Consider the following 21395-nt stretch of genomic DNA (forward strand, 5'->3'; position numbering starts at 1 on the left):
GTAATAATAAAAATGTAGACAATAATAATTTTTGAGGATGTAGAGAAATGGGAACTCTCACACATTGCTGGTGGAAGTGTAAATTGGTTCAGCACTGTGGAAGAGAGTTCGACAGTTTCTTAAATTTACTGTATAACTTAGAAATTCTACCCTAAGTTATCTATTCAAGAGAACCGAAAAGGTATGGCCACACAAACATGAACATGGATGTTCATAGCAGCATTATTCACAGTAGGCGAAAGCTGTAAACTACGTAAATGTTCATTAGCTACTGAAGCATTAAACAAAATTGTGTTTCTATACAATGGAGTAGTATTCAAGAAGAATAAGATAAAGTACTTATACAGGTTACACCATGGAGGAATATTGAAAGCATTGCGCTAAGTGAAATAAGCCAAGCACAGAAAGACCACATATAGTGTGATTCCACTAATATGAAATGTCCAGAAAATACAAACAGAGAGAAAAGATTAGTGGTTCCCTGGGGCTGGGGCGCAAGCTGGGATTCACCGTAAAGGGGCATACAGGGTCTTATTTGCTGACATGAACGTTCTAATTGGGATTATAGTGACAGATGCACAACTGAGTGCGCATGCTAAAATTCACTGGGCCGCACAGTCGCGGTGGGTTTGAGCGCTGCAGTGGGTGTCGTCGTGTGGTTTCGGTGTGGAAGGGGAGGCTGGGCCTGCGGTAGGAAAGAGACTCGCTAGGTAGGAGTTAGTCGATTCTGTGTCTCCGTCTGTGCCACCTGCTCCCACTGCGAAACCTTTATGACCAAAAACACAGGAAATAGGCCATTCCTGGAGCTCAGGTTTTATATTTTCCTGCCCCAAAGGATAACATAAAATAGACGTTAACCTTAGATTTTATACATTTCAGGTGTTCAAAACAGGGTCCAGTGTGTGCAGGGAACTTGAAAAAGAGCTTTTGACCTCAGCATCCTAAAATCAGGTCTGGGCAGAAGGTAACAAGACACCTGGTAATTAAAACAAATCCAAGGCCAGATGAGTAATAAATATGGCAGAGAAGCAGGAAAGTGTCACGAGAGAGGCTGAGCGTGGATTTCAACACGTATCCTGTCATGCTTAATGGAAACTGCATATGTTAACATTCAAATGAAATCGCAAAAGTTAAAGTCATTCTATCTTTTCACTGTAAGTCTGTCGCAGCAGCAGTCTGGAACCACTTTCTTTCCGACAAGCCAGTACGAAAGCAGCAGCTTCATTCCCGTTCTTTGATTATCGTACATCTCTTGGGTGCTGGTTCTGCAGGACCCTGCTGGACGGAGGGATGCAGAGTGGTACCAGGGTCTGTTGTTTTCCATTGATCTGCAGTTTAGCAGAAGATACGAGCCTCGCATACACCTGCGTAGATAACCACAGTAACACAGGACATCAAAAGCTAACAGCCGGAAGCGCAGGGAGTGGCAGTTCCTAAGTGACTCTCCATTGACTGCTCCTAAACAGTTTGCTTTAATACTGTTCAGAAACGAAATTTAAATATAGCTTCCCTAGTCCTGCTGTAACCCCTTGCTTCTCAGTGTGTGCTCAGAACCAGCGACGTTGGCATCACCTGAAAACTTCTGAGAAATGTAGGATCTCACCCTTCTCTGAGGCCCACTGACTCCGAAGCTGCACGTTCGATGAGCTCCTTGGGCCATTCGCATGCACCTCGTGATTGAACGTCCACCAGTCCCGGGCCACAGGATTAGACACTCTGCGTGTGGGATCCTGAGAGCTTGTGTTTTTGACAGGTTTTCCAGAGGGTCCTGTGTTCTGAGCCTCCAGAGAAGGCAGTGATCCATGGAGACTTGGGAAATTGCCGAGGCTTCACACGCGGGTGGGCTCGAGATGGGTCTGGGGGGAGATGGAGACGGGGTGGGGTGGCGACAAGCAGTTCTGCATCAGCAAGGGGGCTGAGGCAGCACAGCTTGCGCCCTGGAGAGGAACTCGTGCGGCCCCGTCCCCTCGTGGCCCCGGTCTGCTTTACTGTAGATGTTTAGACACACACTCGCATCCTTTTTCTTAACAGAGGCGTTCCCGTTTGGATCGTGGCAGTCCCTCCAATCGTCCTTTTGGTCCCAGATCCGTTCCCTCCGCTCTCCTCTGAGACTTTGCTCCAACCATCAGCCCTCCTCTCCATGTCCTTCCTTCTCAGTCATATACACGCGAGCAGGTTTCCGCCATTGCAAACAAAGCCCTCCTTCGACCTCGCTTCTCCCTCCAGCTCCTGCCCATAACTCTCCCACTCTCCACAGCTTGGGGACAGTGAAAACCACGGTGGTTCTTTTGCAAAAGAGATGCATATTCCTCTAAAATTAGAAAATAAAATAGCCCCAGAGAGAGGAAAGGAGAAAACATAATCACGATAACCAGAGATGATAACCATCTTGTATGTATTTCTATTCATAAAGGACTTTAAAAACATAAGATCTAAAAACAATTTTTTTCAGTGTGATATTAGTTAAATGATAGCTATCATTCTTTTACTATTATTTGTCCAGGTGGCAGGTGAGCCTGCAGGTTGTTTTACCAAACGTGCACTGCCCGGATGCCAGCCCCTGATGCGTGTGGTGCCTGACCCCTCGGCACGTGCTCAGCCCAAACTGAGATGTGCCATGAATTCGAAATACATGCTGGATTTCAAAAACAGTACCAGAAAAGAATGCGGAATATCTCATGAAAAATTTTATATTGATTACATGTGAAAAGGATAATATTTTTGCTATATTGGGTTAAACAGAATAATATATCATTGAAATGGATTTTTGTGTGTTTTACCTTTTTTACTGTGGCTACTAGAAAATTGGAACTTACATATGTGGCTGGCACATATTTCTACTGGACAGCGTTGTAAACAGTTCTGATTTTTATTCCTGTGCTCTGTACGTCCGTCGTCCTGCTCACTTCCCTTCTCTGTTATTGCCGTGGTAGCCTGCTGGCCTCTGACCACGATTCTTCTCCGTCTGGACATGCAGATCCTTCTGCAGTATTAGAACAGCGTTTCCCGCTGCCTGGAGGATGGATCTGTGATCACACGTGTCTGCCTCTCCAGGCCCAGCCTGTGTCTCTCATGCACCCACAGAATCGGGCTCCCTGCAGCCGTCCGTGTTTCTGTGCTATTGTATGTGGATTCCCGCTACCTGAAAGAAACCTTCCCATCCTGTCTACCCAAAGAACTCCTCTGTTATCCTCAAGATCCACCTCACTACCTGCGTGACATCTGCTCCACTTGTCTCTTGGGTCTTGTGTATACAGCAGGCTGCCACGCATCATCTTCTTTGCTCTTCTGTTACTTGTTCACTCTCATTTTGGACTTTGAGTTTCCTGAGAACTGAGATTGCAACTCATTTACCGGGTATATCAGAGTATTTGTAACATATTAAACGTACAAATATATTTAAAGGATGGAAGGCTAGGTTGGAGGTTTATTTTCAGAAATTAAATAGGTAAGCAAACCCTAACAACATAAACTTAACATTCGATGTTGTCTACATTGTATTTGAAAAAAGAACCAGGTCTGAGACATACCAATCGCCTAAGTAAATATAATGTAAGACCTATTTCCAACTGTGGGCGCTGCAGTTGATACCAGAAGTAAGATTTGAATTCACAGCCAATTTTCATTTTCCTAGTTTCTTAGTTCAGCGAATGGAAGCAACTGAAAATAATTCAACGCATGCACCTCTTGAAACAGGTAGTTCTTTAATAGAAACTCTAGAACTTGATACTATACTCTTGGGTCTGAGCCTATGTGTAGTCTCTAAATTTGTTCTAAAGAAAGTAGTTAGTTATCCTTATTGGAAGGTGTGTTATATGATTCTCATAAACGTTCTGTCTGTAACGCCCCCGGCTCCTCTCGGAAAGTCTGCAGACCTCTTTGCTTCGGAGATGCAGTCTCTGCAGTGTCCTGTCTGGGAGAAACCGGGCCTGGGAATTGCCCTCCCCCTTTGGAGAGCATTGAAACCACTATCAGGTGCTCTTGATTTCCGAGCCACACAAAGACAGCAGAGACTCGAACACAGATTTCTGTGCCGTCATCTCCTTCCTGGTGATTTATTAACCGGACGGCACTGTCTGTCTCTGTACTTCTCTTCGCAATTTCTTAAGATCCTAAAACCAGATATAGTAGTATACCGACTGAATTTTCCAGGTGAGGGTTACCCAGTAGGTCAGTCAGCTAATTCTAGATTTTGATGTACTGTGAAAAAGTATGGTCATTGGATCAAGAAGTCAGTCGGGGGGAAAAGTTGCCCTTTAAGGGTAAAATAGATGACAGATGACATCATCATTGGCTGTGGCCTTGCTCGCCTTTGGGACCGAAGTTTCATAAATTATCACAGATTCATGTTTGTGCAGCATGAGTTGTGTAGAGGCGGAAAGATATAATGTACTTCGTAGGAATTACTAGTAGTAGGAAAGAATTTACCAAAAACAAAAAAAAAGTTATTTCCGTTTAAATGAGTCTAACTCATAATATAGATCCACTCCATTTTAAAACTGACTGTTGTGATGTACCATATCTTTATAATTACTAGCATCGTTTTTTTTAAAGTAATTCTTGTGTTAACAGGCCAGAATAAATATCATTTGTTTCTCATTCATTTAAGATTTAAAAATTTACATTTAACCTTATCACTAAAAATTTCTTATAAGCCTGTATTCTGTATAAATGTAACTTAATTAACTAGCTACAACAGGCAACAACAAACTTTCTGTCAAGAGCCAGAGAATAAATATTTTAGGCTTTACGGGCCATACAGTCTCTGCAGTAATTACTCAGCTCTATCCTTGGATCATGAAAAGAACCATGGACAATATGTAAATGAAAGAATGTGGCCGTGTTCCAATAAAACTTTATTGACAAAATCAGGAAAAAATAAAACAGGCACTAGGCTGCACTCAGCCTACAGCCATAGTTTGCTGACCCCTGAACCAGAGTATATTACACTCTAATATCTCATAGCTATCCCTTAATTTACTCAACCATTTTCTTATTGTTACATTTAGATTATTCCAGAAACTTCCTTATTCTAATAAAGCAATGTTAAAGAAACATCTCTGATGAAACTTTGTATTTCCAAAATTATTCTTAGATTCCTAGAAGTAGAATTTCTAGGTCAAAAACTATAAATACTTAAGGCTTCTAGTTCTTTTGCTGCTCTTGGGAAGTGTAAATTGGTGTGTTATTTTTGGAAAGCAGCTTGGTGATATATCTAATTGATGCCTCCCCACGATCTTACTAGTTTTAAGTACAATTTGTGAAGAAAAACCAAGAAAGCTACATGGACTTTTTTTAAGTGTCTAAGTGTATTCCTTTTATGTGTATGCAACTGATTATAGAAGTTCAACTTATTTTCAAGTTTATTATCCATTCGTATTTTTTCTGTTTTAAAGTTTTTATCGCTTCACCCATCTTTTTCTTTTTCTTTTTAATTTTTTTTACCATTTCTTTTTTCTTCTTCAATTTTACTTAATATTTATATATAAATAATCTAAGAGCACAGGCTCTAGAATCAGACTGCCTAGGTTCATACCGATTCTGCCATTTCTTGGCCATGTGACCTCACTTAGGTTTCCTGTGCCTCAACTCCCATATTTCTAAAATGGAGTCAAGAAGCGTATCTATATCATAACGTTGCTTTAAGAAAGGAACGTAAAGTACTTTGTGAATTGCCTGACACATAGTAAATGTTTAATAAATACTACCCATGACAATGATAACCAAGGCACAATTCATTCATTATTTAAATGTTCATCATTTATGTGATAACCAAATACATTTTTATCTATATTTTCTTTTAACATTATTATAGTTCTTTTTTTTTTTTTTAATTTCCCTGGGTATTATTTTGGTGTGAGGCAGGAAGACAGGGTCCAAATAGCTAGCCAATTATTCTAATATTTTTATTGAATAATACATTCCTTCCTCATTAGTTTGTGCTTTGACCTTTGTCAAATGTTTTGCTTTTACACACTTTAGGATCTTCCTCCTGGGAACCTTGTCTTAAATTTATCTGCTGGTTTATTCTGGCTTCTTCGTCACTGACTTAATTATTGTGACTTTATAATATTTCTACACCCAGTAATATAACTCATTGCATTACTCTGATTTCCCATTTTTTTCTTAGACTTCGTCATAAATTATTCTCCCAGTTGCATTTATAGTCATGTTGTAAATTTCCAAAAAGAATCACTGTTACTTGAATTCAGATCAGAAGTAAATGATGCTTATAGAATATCTTGAGAATTGACATCTCTGTAATACTTATTGAAAATTAATTCTGTGCAAGGCATTACTCTAAGGACTTTACACGTGTGAATACCTTTAATGCCCAAGACTGTAACAGAAAGATTTTTCATTATCCCCATTAACAGTGGTGAAATTCAGAAACACAGAGTTTAAGTAATTTTTTCCATAATTACATACATTAGATGTTAATACAAGTCTTAAATATATTATATCATTGTGGCTATATGGATGAAATAGTTTTTTCTTCCAAATATTTCTTTTAATTGGTTAGTGCTAACATAGACGAGAAAAATGTCTATTATTGATGAACCCTTATAATTTGTAAGTAAAAGTCTACTTTGAAAGATTGAAAAGAAAAACAGAAAATTGGCTGCAGATTGTATTTCAAAGAAAAGAGGAATAAACTAAAGTTGAGATATTCCCACTAACTGACTTAGTTTTATCATTTTGTATTTTTCTTGAAAATTGGGAAAAGACCAGTTCGAGTGTTGGAATATTACAGCAGAATACCTTGGTTTATCTTGAAGAAGAAGTGCTGAGTTCAGATCAGAGCTTGAGAAACATGACCAGGGAATAACACCCTCTGTCATGGAAAGGCCCCTGGACACCCAGAAGAAGACATCTGAGTTTTCCTACATGTTTTCATTCTTAACTGCAGCTTCCTCAAAGTTTTTCACTCTGTTCTCTACAAGCAGAAATTAATAATATGCTACTGACTTTTACGTGTTTAACTATCTGCTAGAGCTCTTCATTTTCTCTCTCCCTTATTGTCCTTGCTACATACTATGATATCTGTCTATACCACTTTACAGACACAATGTGCAGCTGCATGCCCCTCCCCCCACGTTCACCTGTGCAAACTACTCAGTGTGATTGGCTGTTGTCAATCAAATAATAGGTTATTCAGAATGATCAAAACATCATCCACTCGGAAATAATCTTGCCAGAAAATGTCCTGACAGTATGCTACTGCTATACTAATGTAACATTCAAGGAAGGGATACCATCTCTTATTTGAGATTAGAGCTTCACAGGGTAAAGATCACTATACAACCAAAGAAGCCATAGAATGTGTGGTTTTCCCAAATGCAAGGTAATCCCTTGGTCCGTCCATCTCATTAGTGGGGCTAGATTTCTGTCTCCAGTCCTGGGTGCTACTCTTACAGGTTAAGAGTGAAGTGGGTTACGTTATATCCAAGAACTAAGTGAATAAGACACGATAAGGGCAAATCTGATAAAGCACCCACCTTGCACTCCAGAAAACTTATGTGTGATGCTTTTTTAAATTATTATTATTACAAATGCACCAGACAGAGCAAAGGGTAGTTGTTGTTTGTTGTGGCTTCTGCCACGCGGCTCCCTCTCCTTGTTCATTCTTGTCTTCGCTCCCATCTCCTTTCCTCAGGCGCTGTTATTTTCAGTGCGGCACACCTGACTCCCCTGTGTGCAGCGGCCGCCCTGCCCTGGACATCTGCTCCTTCTCCTTTCTTTGCGTTTCCCATCTTCACCTGTGCGCTGCTTTTCTTGCGCTGCTTGGTCTCCTCGCTGAAATGGAATCCTCTACAGAGCAAGGCGTGGCATCTGTTTTTCGGTATGCCCACAGAGCCTAAAAGAGCTTGGGACGCATAGTAGGTGCTCAATAAATACATGTTGACTGGATAACACAACATTTTGGGGAGTTAAGGACAAATTACCTCTTTGTCTTTGAAGGATTTTTAAGTAGCGGTACCTGTTGACAAGGAAATGAATGGAATAGCATTTAAGGAATCAGAGGATAATATGCCAGCCCAAGTAACTGAGGTCTGGAGCTGTTTGTTTATTTTGGTAAATTTACCATTACTAGTCTCCAGGTGATGGAACCTGTGATTTCTTCAAAGTCCCTCAGACAGTTATTTTATCTTTTGTCCTGATATATTTTCAGCTTAATATTGCAGAAGACTCGATGATTTTGTGCTATAAAAAACACAGCTCAGGTACTTTAATGCTCTTAAACCTCTAAAGGTGACTCTTACTTTGCAGAAGATTTCTGGAGTTATAAACTCTGAGAGTCATGGCTCTCTCAGTCAGTGAGCTTCACTTACTGGAGGCAAATACTTGAAACTTTTTTCTTAAATGTGGCGCATCAACAGAAAGCCAGTAAGCACATCAGACAGGTGTTACCTTCCCCTTGCTAGAGGCTCATTTCTTCAGCTAATAGGAGATTTACTGATGTGTCCCAAGCTTTCACTGCTGAAATTGCTGGGCCACGCATGAACAGAAGCTGAATAAACTCTTTTTATATTACTCTCTAAGCCTTTTGGCAGTATTGTAGCCTTGAATTTTAAATCGGCAATTAAATTCCTTTTCAATTAGAGAACACTTTAAATGTAGCTTCACCACATCCTTTCACCTAATGTCAAAGACATAAAAACACTCAATTATTAGTTAAGCCTCCAAGCTGAAGAGGCAACTTGGTTTTGGAGTTGTATTTCTTTCAGCTGGCCTTCTAGAAGCTTGTTTCTTCTCTAGCGGCAACTCCCTTGTTGTAGATATATCACATTCGGGGCGGGGGGGGGGGGGGGGGCGGGGGAGCTTGGAAACCGGATCTGTGGGCCTCTCCCTCTTACCACAACCTCTAACCTCTGACCTCTGACTTCTGCTGCATTTTTCTTTCTTGGCAATTTCTGAAAAAATGGGAATGATTGACTCTGAAAAATCTAGACCATTTAATCAAGTCTACCATAAATCATGGCAAATGTTATTTAAAATATATCAGCCAAGATTCTAAAGAAACTTCAGTAATGTCATTAAAAAAACTTCTCGAAAGGGATCTAATCTCCGTGAACAACCATTGATTTAGATGTCATTCTGTTTTTCTGTCTGAATCCCAAGATCAACTTCACATGTTTGCAAAGAAACTTAATTTTGGAAAGGGTTGATAAAAAGTTAAGGTCATTTTCAACAGGATTTCTCACAGCAATGCAGCCAGAGTGGGAGGCGGCGTCTCGTGATGGGACGCATTGAGGAGCTGGGGCCGGCTGCAGACCGCGGTCAAAGGCGAGCAGGGAGCCTGACACCATCCCTCCACGGTACAGTGGAAAGAGTAAATAAGATCACATGGAGGGAGTGATCATATCTAATGCTGCCTGCCTACTTCCTGATAAAGGGTAGGTGCAAAATGCTGCCTGCCTACTTCCTGATAAAGGGTAGGTGCATATGCCATCTTAAGGACAAGGCGTTACTTCACACACAGGACAGCCAAAGGCCATTTATTCATTCATTTTTACACTTATTTAAAAAGCCGGTTTGGAATGCCTACAATCTCTCAGTTACCACGAAGAATTAGAGAGACACAGGGAAGGGAGCGGTGGAAGCCAAAATGATGGAGAGATGACCTTGAGAAATTCACAGTGTGATGGGGAAGGGTGCTGTGCGTGTAAATGATCATAATTCCACACGTGCTGGGGAAGGGTACCTTTTGCATGGGAAGAAGGGAGGGATTATTGGTGATGCTTGGTCCTCTAGTAAATCCACAGTACATGTGTCTAGCTGTTCTAGAATTTAAACTTTCTCAGTAAGACGGACTAAGTCACTTCCATACTACAGATATCTTCTGTCTTCTATGAATGGCCCTTTGATTGAGTCAGAAGTAGGATGGAGCAGCTGCAAGTTGGAAATGGAAAAACAGGGAATAGTAGGTGGTCTGGGGCTAGTGACCTGTAATCTTCAAGGCTCTCCTGGGTTCGGGCTTCTGGTGGTCAAGGATAATTCGATGGCATAAGGGGAGTAAGAGGCATCAAGAGCTTGTATTTTGGAAGTGGACACAGTTAAACAAACTTCGATTTGCATTCGTAACTTCCTCTTCTTATAAATGTTTTATTTAGCCATCAGCCAGGGTTTTGAAAAGTTTAGAAAGGAGCATTGGACACGGGGAAGAAAAAGACAAGATGAAAAAATTAGTTTGAAAGGAAAGAGGGAAAGAGCAGTACTCTAGATTAGAGCAGACTCCATTTTCTTGGTCCTCCATACTCTTCGTCTCTCCCCAGTTCTGTATCGCGCCTGATGATTTGTGAAACCATCTTCCTGCAATGCCAGGGGTCAAAGTACTAGAAAGGAGTAGAGAACAGACTTGAAAGGCATCTGGACTGAAACCAGATTACAGCTACTAAATGGTGGTAGCCTGAGATAAAATTCTATCTGGTTTTCTGACATTCTACAGTAAGGATCCAAATAGATGGATAGACAAAATTTGAGAAAAAATAAAGACTTTCTAATGACTCTTCTGTGCTTTAATGCATTGATAGATGAGAGTCCTTTGTATTAGATATATGGATTTTAAAATATTGTAATTAATAGCTAATGATAAAAATATTATCACATCTTACTAAACACATAATTACTTTGGCTTGCAATATAAATGATGTGTGCTCCTTACTTTCAAGGTGATAAGTTACTTTTTGTTGTTGTTTTACTGTTAGGGTAGTGAGATTGCTAAGTCTTTAAGGGTTTTCATAGAGTTGACTGCTTTTTTTTTTTTTTTTTAATTTAATGATTAGGAAAGGTGCCCCATGACCACGCAAATTGGATTTTCTATGACAGTCTGCCTCTGTAACTTCATATGCTTTTGAATAAAGGCAGTTCATTAAAAGGATGATCAAATTTTGTTTATTCAGAAATAAACTCATAAATCAGAAACATATTCTGCTGGACCATACGTCCTGATTTTTCCCCACAAAATTTGGTCATTTTACTCATGATTACAATAACACAAAGTGGTATAGCTTGGAAAATAATGTTAAAGGAAACATTCTAGTGAGATTTAAAATGTGGAATGGATATCATTTGAAAGGAACCGAGTCTCTGCGGGAGTCACCAAAAAGGATTATTAAACTTTCAAATCTAGTTAAGGAATGAATGAAGCTGAGTACCACCTTCTGCAGATTTGAAGTGAGGATGATCATATTCTTTCCAGCTTTATAATTCTTTGCCTTTACTGAACTCTTGTCAAGTTTTTTGAACTTCAACTTGCTTATAATATCAAATGAAAATCCCACTAGGGTAATTTCATAGAATGAGTTTGTGACTTTCTCTTTCCGTGGTCTCGTTGTGGTTTGAGTGTTCAGAACATCCAGGAACTTTCAGATCAGTATCAGTTTTGAGGGCTCAGAGTCATTTCAGGAAATGAATTAAGTGCCCCTTCTGACCTCCACCAAATGTGCCTGGTTCAAGAGAGCTTGGTGTTTTCCCACGATGACCTTGAAAATCACTTCGGTGACAATGTAAGCCCTATTCTAACGCTCAGAGCACAAGAAACAACTTTTAATGAAACTGTGAGAATTCAAGGAAGAAAGTGACTAACACAACATATTGGTGAAGCTGAGACCTGAAGAAAAGTTTGGCATGTAGTGCTTCCTATTTACTTTTGAGATAATTGCAGCATCCTGGACAATTAACATCCAGTCTAGAGCTGAGCTCTGCCAATGTGCATTTTCCTTCTTGTAGAACACCAAGAAGAAATCCATTTCAATTCCAAGAAAATGTCTCATTTAGATTAAAACTGACATTCACTTCAGGGCTCCTGCATGTACCACATGCAAAAACATATGAGCAGAAGGAAGGCCAATGATGAAGAGAACCTGGGACCCTTACTTGCTATGTGATGTTGCGGTCAGCTTCTTCAAGGGTCATATTTTTGTTTGTAAAATGGGAGTGATAATGTTGTGTTGACTCATGAGGTTGTAAGGATTAAATAAGATAACACACTTAAAGTGCTTAACATACTGCCTGACCTTTGGCAAATGCTGCATAGGAGATACCAACTATTAATAGCTCAAAATGGTTGTTTCCTTGTGGATTTTTCCCCCTGCCCTGATTCTCTTTTAAGTCTACAGCAGAAATGTATTTCTATCTATTTGGAGGGAAAATCAAGTCGTGCAGAACAAACCTAGTTTCTATTCCTTTGTCATGATACAAGCTTTTCCTCAGGAAATACCTGAAATGGGGATAATTTGCATATTTTCTGAGAGGGTTCATCATGTATGAATGGTGATCTAACTAAGGGAAAAACCCAAAGAACCATGGCAGGGTGTGTTATTGTCTTCCTTAGTTTACTAGGCTTATGTGAATTCTCATCGTTAGAATTTATATCATTAGCATAAAATTAGTGTGATTGCTAGAACTGGCTCTGCAGAAGAGATCTCAGCTCACTAGAGAGTGGGTACCCCGCTGTACCAGACTAACACAGCCGTTTCTGTGACTCCGTTGACTACTCTGTTCATCTTTGGTGCCCACGGGGGCTGACTCGAAAGAAAGAGGTACTCATTCCCTCTGCATCCAGAGCAGGGGCTGCGTTTTGGAAGTTGGATAGATGACAACTGATATTATATATGTTTTAAACCCCTTGTAACTCATAGATGACACCTTTGTGGTTTGGGGAATTTCAGTCCGTTTTTGGCACCGTTACCCCGCTGCATGTGGCATTCGTTCAGACAATTCTCAGGTTTCCCTGAGCTTACAATTTTCCATCTGCTTGTTTTGGAACAACTTTCCTTTGTCCACTGACCAACCCAACAAATAGTAAAGGGTCAGGAACAAAAATTACCAGGATTCAGGTGCCAGAATGGATGGATGTGTTTCTGTGATGGAATCCTGCTTCATTTACTGTAGAGCCCACATTTTCCATAGCTCCAAAAACTGCGACCACCATCTCATTCTAACTTGGGACAAGCTAAGAAAGCAGGCTCCAGGTAGAGATCACATACTCTACTTAAAACCATTTGTACTTAAACCCAAAACGTTTCTAGCTCACTTAATCAAGAAACCGTATTATTTGTTGCAGAGAAAAATTCTATGCCTGCATTCCAATGTTAGATTTGTAGCTCCGTTTTCAGACAGGACTGATGAGCATATCATGGGCCAGCGATATTACTGAATATAAGAGTTCTACATTATTTAGTCACCTTTAAGTTGAAAAAAAATTTGGCTTATTCAAATCCATTAAATTAAAAACTGTATGATAATTGGGTGTTGTATATTAAAAAGAAAGCAAAAGAGATGCTTAATCTCATAGAACAATAAACTACTAATAAATTACAGGAATGTAACAAAGACTTATCCAAGAATTATGGCATTTTTAGGCTGGAAAGAATCTTAGGTTTGACTTTAGGCATCTTAATTTACAGATACAAAAATCGAGACTAAAGGAAGTTAAATGACATCTCAAGATCATAGATTAGCAAGTGGCAGAGTTAAGATGACAAGCTGGGTCTCTTTTTAAGATCAGTGTTTTCCAAAATACATCATCAAATTGTGTCTTCCCGTCTGTGCATCCTCCTCTTCACAAAGGCCTGCCAGGGGGATGGTCATCCGCAGGCTCCATTTTGTTCACTCCTGGCTCGTTTGATGGGAATGGTAGCACTTTGTCTCCTGTGACATCATGATCCATGAAGACCGATGCCGTCGCAGCACAAGCTACGTCTGCGTGTTCAGATGACTCTGCAGTTCCACTTCGCCAGATCAATGCATTAATACATTGTTTCGCTGATGTGTTTGGAGTGCCAGCTGCCCATCAGGCACCCAACTTGCCTTCCCCAGTCATCGGCCCACATGGAAGTACAGAAACCAACAGTAGGCTGGGCTCGCACTGAGGAATTAACCTGGCTATGAGACTAATTATTTGGAAGGGAGGTACTGATTCAAAACATGGTAACTACAAGTGAATAGAAAATTCACCCACCATGTGGACAAATGATAAGGTCCCAGGAGGCCAGACAGTGGGTGGCATATCAGTAGATTTCAGTTAGTAGCAACCGACACATCATTTAAAGATCCCCGTATCCAAGGCAGGGCCCAGGAAAGCTTGCGAGTGAGAGGTAGCAGTACCTGAAGCTGAGCGTGAGTGGGGAAATTAGCAGTTCACAGCATGCCTGTCTAATAAAACAAACAGACAAACAAACGAGAAACTGAATCTGCTGGCATAGAAATGATGAGAACTCCCGGTCATATGTATCTTCAACAGTCGCATATCGTTGTTCTTTTCCTTTATGCTCAAAAAACACACACTGGAATGCGGGAGTTTCAGCCGCCTATTCCAACCACAGGACTCTTCTCATTTCTTGCCCCGGGGGTCTGTATAGCATGTCAGTCGTCACAAGCTTAGGATCGATCAGACAGGAGTATTCCGCTCTCCTCCAGTTACTGACACCTGAGCTGGGCCAAGCGAGCAGACCCGAGACAAGTCACATACACCATGCAGTTCAGTTTCTGCCTCTCAGATCCCTGTGGTTTATTCATCTGTAAGTCTGTCTGGGTTTTTTTTTTTTTGTTTTTTTTTTTTAACAAATCACCTTAGGTACAATTATAGGCAGGCTGTGATGCCGCACTCTAATAGCTTGGTTATGTTGGTAATTACGATCACATGAGAGACGCCTCCCGTGGAGAATTCAACAACAGCAAACCAGTAACAGCGGGGCACTGGTAATTTGAGTTCCCACTTTATAAAAGGATCTGATTTTTTTTTTTAAATGTTTCCCTTCTCTGCTTAAAACTTCAGAAATCTAGTGAATGATATTGGGAGAGTTGTGACAGTTACACAACATTCAAACTTCAGACTACGAGGATCTCTGATCTCTAGGGAGAAATATTAAAAAGTGACTCACCAGCCACCTGGTTTATGGAATTATATTGTGCTATGCTGAGAAAGCAAGATAGATTGATTCTGTAAAGAAACTAGAAATATTTGTCTTTGAAGAAATATAAATAAGAGTGCTTAATACAATGAAATCATGTTCCTTGTGTGAAATGTATGCTGGTATCTTTTTAACTCCAGAAGGTAAATATCATTTTTACATGGTATCCCTACTTGGAGATGCAAGCAGATTTTTCCAGGAAGGGCTTGGAATGGATCGATTGATAATTACTTATTTATATTTAAGAAAATTAATAAACACATTTTTCTAAATACGAAAATGCTTTAAAAGTTCTCTTAAATTCCTACTCTTTTTTCAAAAATGGCCAAAAAAAAAAATCCTGTTTAGCAAGTTTATTAGCATTGAGAATCTGTTTCCTCCGTTTTTGTTTCGTTTTGTTTTGTTTTGTTAATTGTGTTCCTGGGTCTGGCTCTTTCTCCCTGCTCCTCATCTGTCATCCTGTCCAGATCAGTATGTCTCCTCTGTCCCCGGGTGGCCCAGCTTCTTATTGCCGCTCTGTTTTTAGGCTTTGGGATAAAATATCAAGAAATTAAGACTTTCAGTGAATCTTTTAAAACTCATCTTTTTTGTTTGTTTGTTTTAATTTCCAAAGTCTACATTCCCTTGATTTTCTATAGAGGTGGTGGGATTTTCCCCTTGTTTTAATCCTGGCTCTGTTTCTAGTTTGACATAAAAGAGGTTTCCTTAAGTGGTTATAAAACTAATGCATAGGATTAACACAACATTCTCAGGAGCACAGGAAATTTCGAAAATGACCTTTGGTACTGGTTGTCTTAGTCAATTCCTCAGGAATCAATTTAATCATAGAAAGGATGTTTACGAGACCTGCAATGTGTGTGCATGTTTTACAGGTTGTTTTCTTGGGGTAGCATTAAAAACATGATGAGAAAGAGCCCAAGTATAGAGTGGATGTTTCTGTTACTTCGTATTTACACTGGATCCTTGTAAAATCCTTTCTGAAGAGTGAGATTCCTAGGCAGAAGATTCTGAATTCTGCACATTATTGAAAAACCACATGAGATACAGTGAAAAGCATCTGCCTTGAAAGTAGACGAGTGTCACAGAATTGAGGGGGGAAAAATACAAAATAATAACAACAAAATCCCACTTGAAATGAAACAAGAAAAGAACAGTTCAAGGGCAAGAAATTACTGGGTAAATTTTCAGAACGTAACATAATACGTTGATATGCTGTAGAATACTGTGACTAAGACCTGGAACAAATAGAGGAATTAAAAAAAACAGCTAGAGCAGGCTTACCAGGGTGACCACTTCATAAGGTACCTAACTATGTAATCACTGTGTTGGACACTTGATAGTAATATAATATTGTATGTCAACTGTATTGAAAAAGAAATTAAATTTTTTTTTTTAATTTAAAAAAGAGCCATGATAAAACATGGCGAATGAGCTGGAGGAATGCCATAATCTAATCAATAAGGAACTCCCTTTGTGTAAGCAGCAGCTCTGGAACAATTTATTTGACTTTACCATGTTTTTGGTCTCATAGTGTGAGCAGATAAATGCTGTTATGGTGGACAGGTGAAAAATACAGTGGCAAAATGGTTTTAAATATGTCAACATTACACCAAATAGCTATCTGGAAATCTCAGGGCTCAGAAAAATTTAAGTCTTCATGTCACTGTTTAGGTATTGAATAGGTATGACCCAGGAATACAGTCAGTTCTGCTATGACATTTGTTTTGAAAATGCAAATTAGTTCCAGTGCACTTCATATACTAAGGAACAGTTTGAACATAACGTGTGTTTACTTGCGCTTAACACGAAATTTGAGCAAGCATCACACTTGGCTGTATGTCCTCAAGAAATACTAGGTGAGTGGGAAAAACTACACCCAACTCAACTGAGCGTTATCGGAATACACCACACACACGCGCGTGATCCTCAGACACCTGCCGGCCCTCTCAGTTCAGAGATCCTCCTACGCCTGGCATCACAGCCTTCTATCAGATTCCTATAAACCTTCCACGACTTCGCAACAACTCACAAGCTGCAAACCTTTCTTCTGGTGCCCACTTCCACAAGAATACCTGAGGCCTTTCCCAAGCCGAAGTGCCGTATTTGTTGCAGTATTTGCGCATTCTTTCACACGGACCATGTGGAAAACCGTGCCACCTTTTTTTAAATCAGGTTTCTATCTTTTGAAAAATATTTCTAGTAACTTCTTAAGTGATATGTCCCTATCCCCCCTTTTTTTGTCCGATCATGCATAGCATGGTGAGTTTTAAGGACATATGTGTCATGTTCTAGCACAGCTGTTACACAGAGAGGAAAACTCATGGGCGACAGAGTATAAACACTTCAATGTGCCAGGTGCTGTTTCCTATGAAATAGGACCTGTTCACTACCCTCGCGACATTAGCAAGACAATCTAAGCATGTTACTTCGTCTTCATCTCCGAATTTGTCCTCTGGTCATTTCATCGCTCGTGCCTTTATGGCTTAGTTTACCTAGGATGAACCTAACCAGTTGGCAATGCCTTCTGCTCTGAGATGGGTTTTGCAAAAACCAAATGGACCATTTTCTTGCCTTTTCAAAGAGAACCACACAGGAAGGAAAACAAGAAATTCAACTTTTAAGCTGGGCTATTCATGGCCTTTGCTAAATCCTGGCAAAGAATCATGGTTTTTCATTACGATTCATCTCACTGATTTCCCAGTAGAATGAACTAGTCTTTTTATTAAGACTTTGGGAAAGCAAAGTTGGGTTACCCAAGTGATTAAGTGGTGTTATCTGATGAGTGAAAAATGAATTCCTTTTCAATATACATTTGGGCATCTCTGTGTTTTCTTTCACTGGGTTCTATTTTGTGAAAATTGGTTCAAGGGAAAGGAGAAGGTCGGGCTCCCACATTCTGTCCTGCTGCAACAATGTCTGCCTTTCTGCTCTGTGGGCAAGCGAAATAAAATGGACGAGCTCCATCGTCGGAAATGGAACGCCTTCGGTTCTGCTTCCCCCTTTCAGGAGAGCCCAGCCGCTCCGCTGGCTCAGAACATTCCAGTCCTACAACCAACGGAACGTTATTTTATAGTCTTTTAGCTGTTAATTAAAGCAGACACACACACACACACACACACACACACACACACTCACATGTGCATGTGCAGTGACTTTTCGTTCTTCTACCAACTCGCACTCCATAGAGATATCGATCTGTATGAGAAGGGAGACCGGATTCATTTAAACCCTGTTCTAATTTCGCTATTAGGACTGTAATGATCTCTAACACTGAACCCATTAAAATACTTGGTGAGTAACTAATATAATTACGTTTTTGCTTTAATTTGAACTTACTATAAAAAAATTCTGTTATTGGTAAATTATTAAAATGAATACACTCTGCTTATTTGGGGATAATATTAAATATAACCTTTGAAGGTATTATTTTAACTGATGAAGGTACTGTTTTATTATAGTTTTAGTCTATACAAGTCTTTTGGGTCCTAGGGCCCAATGCAGTGTGGAGCAGCTCTCCAGATATCAGTGGGATGTCCTCTGTTCAACTTGACTCTGACACCGTCTACCTGGGTCACATTCCACAGCTTACGGGTCCAGCCCTACAAGGGTTCAGGTGCAGTGGCAAGCCCAGGTTGTTACAGTACTTCTCACCGGCTGGCCACACGCTGGAGATTCCAGCGACTCATCTCTAACTCAGAATGCCTGTACTTTTGACCGACTGGCTATAAATCAGAGGTTCCCACAAGCCTCCTCCTTGGTCTCACAGAACTTAGAGAAACATTCGACTTATTAGAGCACTGGCGTGTTATAGAAGGATATAACCCAGAAACAGCCAGATGGAAGAGATGCCTAGGGCAGGGCGTGGGGAAGGCTCGCCACTCTGCCAGCGGCCTCCGGTGTTCACCCCCCACGGAGCGCTCCGAACCCCGTCCTCTGTGGGTTTTATGGAGGCTTCATCACAAAGTCAGGGTCGACTAAGTCACTGGCCTTTGCAGGTTGATTCAACCTCCAGCCCTGCTCCCTTCACCTGAGGGTGGGGGTGGGGGTAGGTGGGACTGAAGGTTCTAACCCTCTAACTCACAAGGTTGGTTTCCCTGGCAACTAGCCCTTATCCTTAGGTTACCTAAGAACTTTTCTAAAAGTTACCTCATAAACATAAAAGACTCCTTTACTGTTCTTATCCCAGAAAATTCCAAGGTTTTGGGGAGTTCTCGGCCAGGAACCAACTAGAAGACCAAATACATATTTATTATAAATCACAATATCACACACGGAGTGAGCTTTTTGCATAGTCAACTTATTATATTATTTTTAGAGAAGGAAAAATGGTAGTGGGTTAGGATTACGATGACAGAATATATAACCCTTTAGATATAAGGTACTCAGTATGCAGATATTTGGTAATGTATGTGAAATGAGGGAAGAGAAAAAAAAAAAGATTGGGAACGAGAGGGAGTATTATTAGTCCTTGTTCTGTATTTGAAATACATAGATCAAGATAAGAGAATCATTAATGCAAAATAAGTTTTCGAGAATAATTGTATGCAGACGTTTGTCCACACAGTTATACTAAATTTTGGTTCTTTCATTCCCTTTATATATCAAAGCAAATAATCGAAATGTGAAATGTGTTCCTTTGTAAGCTGAAATGTGGTTTATAAACTATTGAAATAACTGGGCGTTTTACATATAATCAGTCAATTTACTGTAGGAAAAATATTTAAGATGTATTTTATCTTCAAGCAACACGATACAGATCCACAACCAAATGGAAGATTTCCGAGCCTGTGAAGTCTCACAGAACTACTTCCACTTCAGACTTAACTAGATCTGTATTATATACAGTACGGTAATGTAAACTTACAGAGATGGCAAGGGGAATAAGAAGTATATAGAAATCTTCTATTCTGAAGACTAACTGCTGGGAACATTTACATGTGAGCAACAATGAATAACTTAATATTACAAGATTATGTAAGTGCGACTCTAATTTTTTGGTGTCAAAGGCAGTGTGTCTACACAGAGCCAACCCACCCACTTATGTGAAAACTTCAAATAGCCACTTTTCTTTTTTAAAAAAAATTTATCGGTCTTTTTCCCTTAACATAAATGCATACTCTTTTGTTGATTGCTTGATTCATTCATTTATTCAGTCGTTAAACATATGTTTATTGAGCACATATTATGGGGTCAGGTGCTGTTAGGCATTGAGTAAGTAGTATAAAACAAAAAAAAGACATCATCCCTCTTTTAATGTAGCTTCATTTCATTCTCATAGGGACAGATGAAACAATAAAATGATTCTCTTACAAGAGATAATAGAACCATCCAACTGTTCGATTTGGCGTAGTTGAAAACTAAGAGCCACAGAAATAGTGTCATGACAAGGGTCATACCACTGGTTAATTTTCTGTCTGAAGGTAGCATCCAGTTTCCTGACTTTTTCTCTAGTGATATTGCCCCCACAATCAACTGTTTATATTTAGTTGACACCATCGAAGAATATTCTTCTCACTTAGAAGCAAAGAATCTGTAGAAAAATTCCTCCCACATACTATGGTGAGCACTCAGATTATCTCTGTCTCCTCATTTCTCCCCCATTGCTTAGTTTTATCCGCTGCTAAATAACATAAAGGCATGCGATTCCATTTACAACTGCCTAACTCCCTCCACCGACTAACCCCGTCTCATGACTGACTCGCTCCTTCTGATTCGCGGCCCGGGCCCCCTTCTCTCTTTATCCACTCAGACCGGGCCACATACGGGCCATTCACATTCTAATCTTGGCTTTCGGTGGCTCCCCGTCGCCTCCCACGTCAGGTGCAGCATCCTCATCCGATGATGAAGTCCTTCCTAGCCTTGGCCCCAATCACTTTTTCAGTCTTTGCTTCATTATAGGTGCCCTGAATCACACTCAGCCGATACGCCGGTGGGCTTGGAGCAGAGTGAAATAAACAGAACTCTTTAGTAATTGAACAGGAAAGAAAGCAAAGAAGGGAGAGAGGAAGGAAGGCAATGAAGGAGAGAGAGGAAGTCAGGCAGGAAAACGATAGTTGAGCAAAGACTTATTTTTAGAGTCAAAGTTGTGGTTATTACAATATGAGGCTTTTCGATTTGTGGTTTGAGGGACTAGCTGTGTGAACTTTATCTTTATACAGGAAAAATCCCGTTTGCACAAATGAAGGCATCACATTTCAGTTACATTTCCTTTGGAAATTCAAAAGTTCTCAGGTTCCCCCTCCTCCCAATACAAAGGTCAGCTCGGTCAGGTGTCCCCTCAGCACGGGAGGGGTTAAAGAACACGTGACTCTGCTAGACAAAACAAGAAGACACACAGACTCCCTGAAATGTCTAGATTTTGAAAAGTACCTGATGTGGAAAAAAATTAAAAGAGACACAGGAATGGAAAATTCCATTGCTGGCTCCCTCTTCTCCTTCTTGCTAGGGTGGGATTAGTTACCAGCTGTCAAAAGAAAT

At 40.2% G+C, this 21395-nt stretch overlaps 1 protein-coding gene across 2 annotated transcripts in view; it reads left to right on the forward strand.

The window, feature by feature from the left end:
* The window catches only part of KCNJ16 (potassium inwardly rectifying channel subfamily J member 16), a 170992-nt gene that overhangs the window by 103477 nt on the left and 46120 nt on the right, over nucleotides 1-21395 (forward strand). The gene's annotated exons all lie outside the window — the stretch shown is intronic.

This window comes from Rousettus aegyptiacus, unplaced genomic scaffold (assembly GCF_014176215.1).
Source record: "Rousettus aegyptiacus isolate mRouAeg1 unplaced genomic scaffold, mRouAeg1.p scaffold_m13_p_6, whole genome shotgun sequence".
Lineage (NCBI taxonomy): Eukaryota > Metazoa > Chordata > Mammalia > Chiroptera > Pteropodidae > Rousettus > Rousettus aegyptiacus.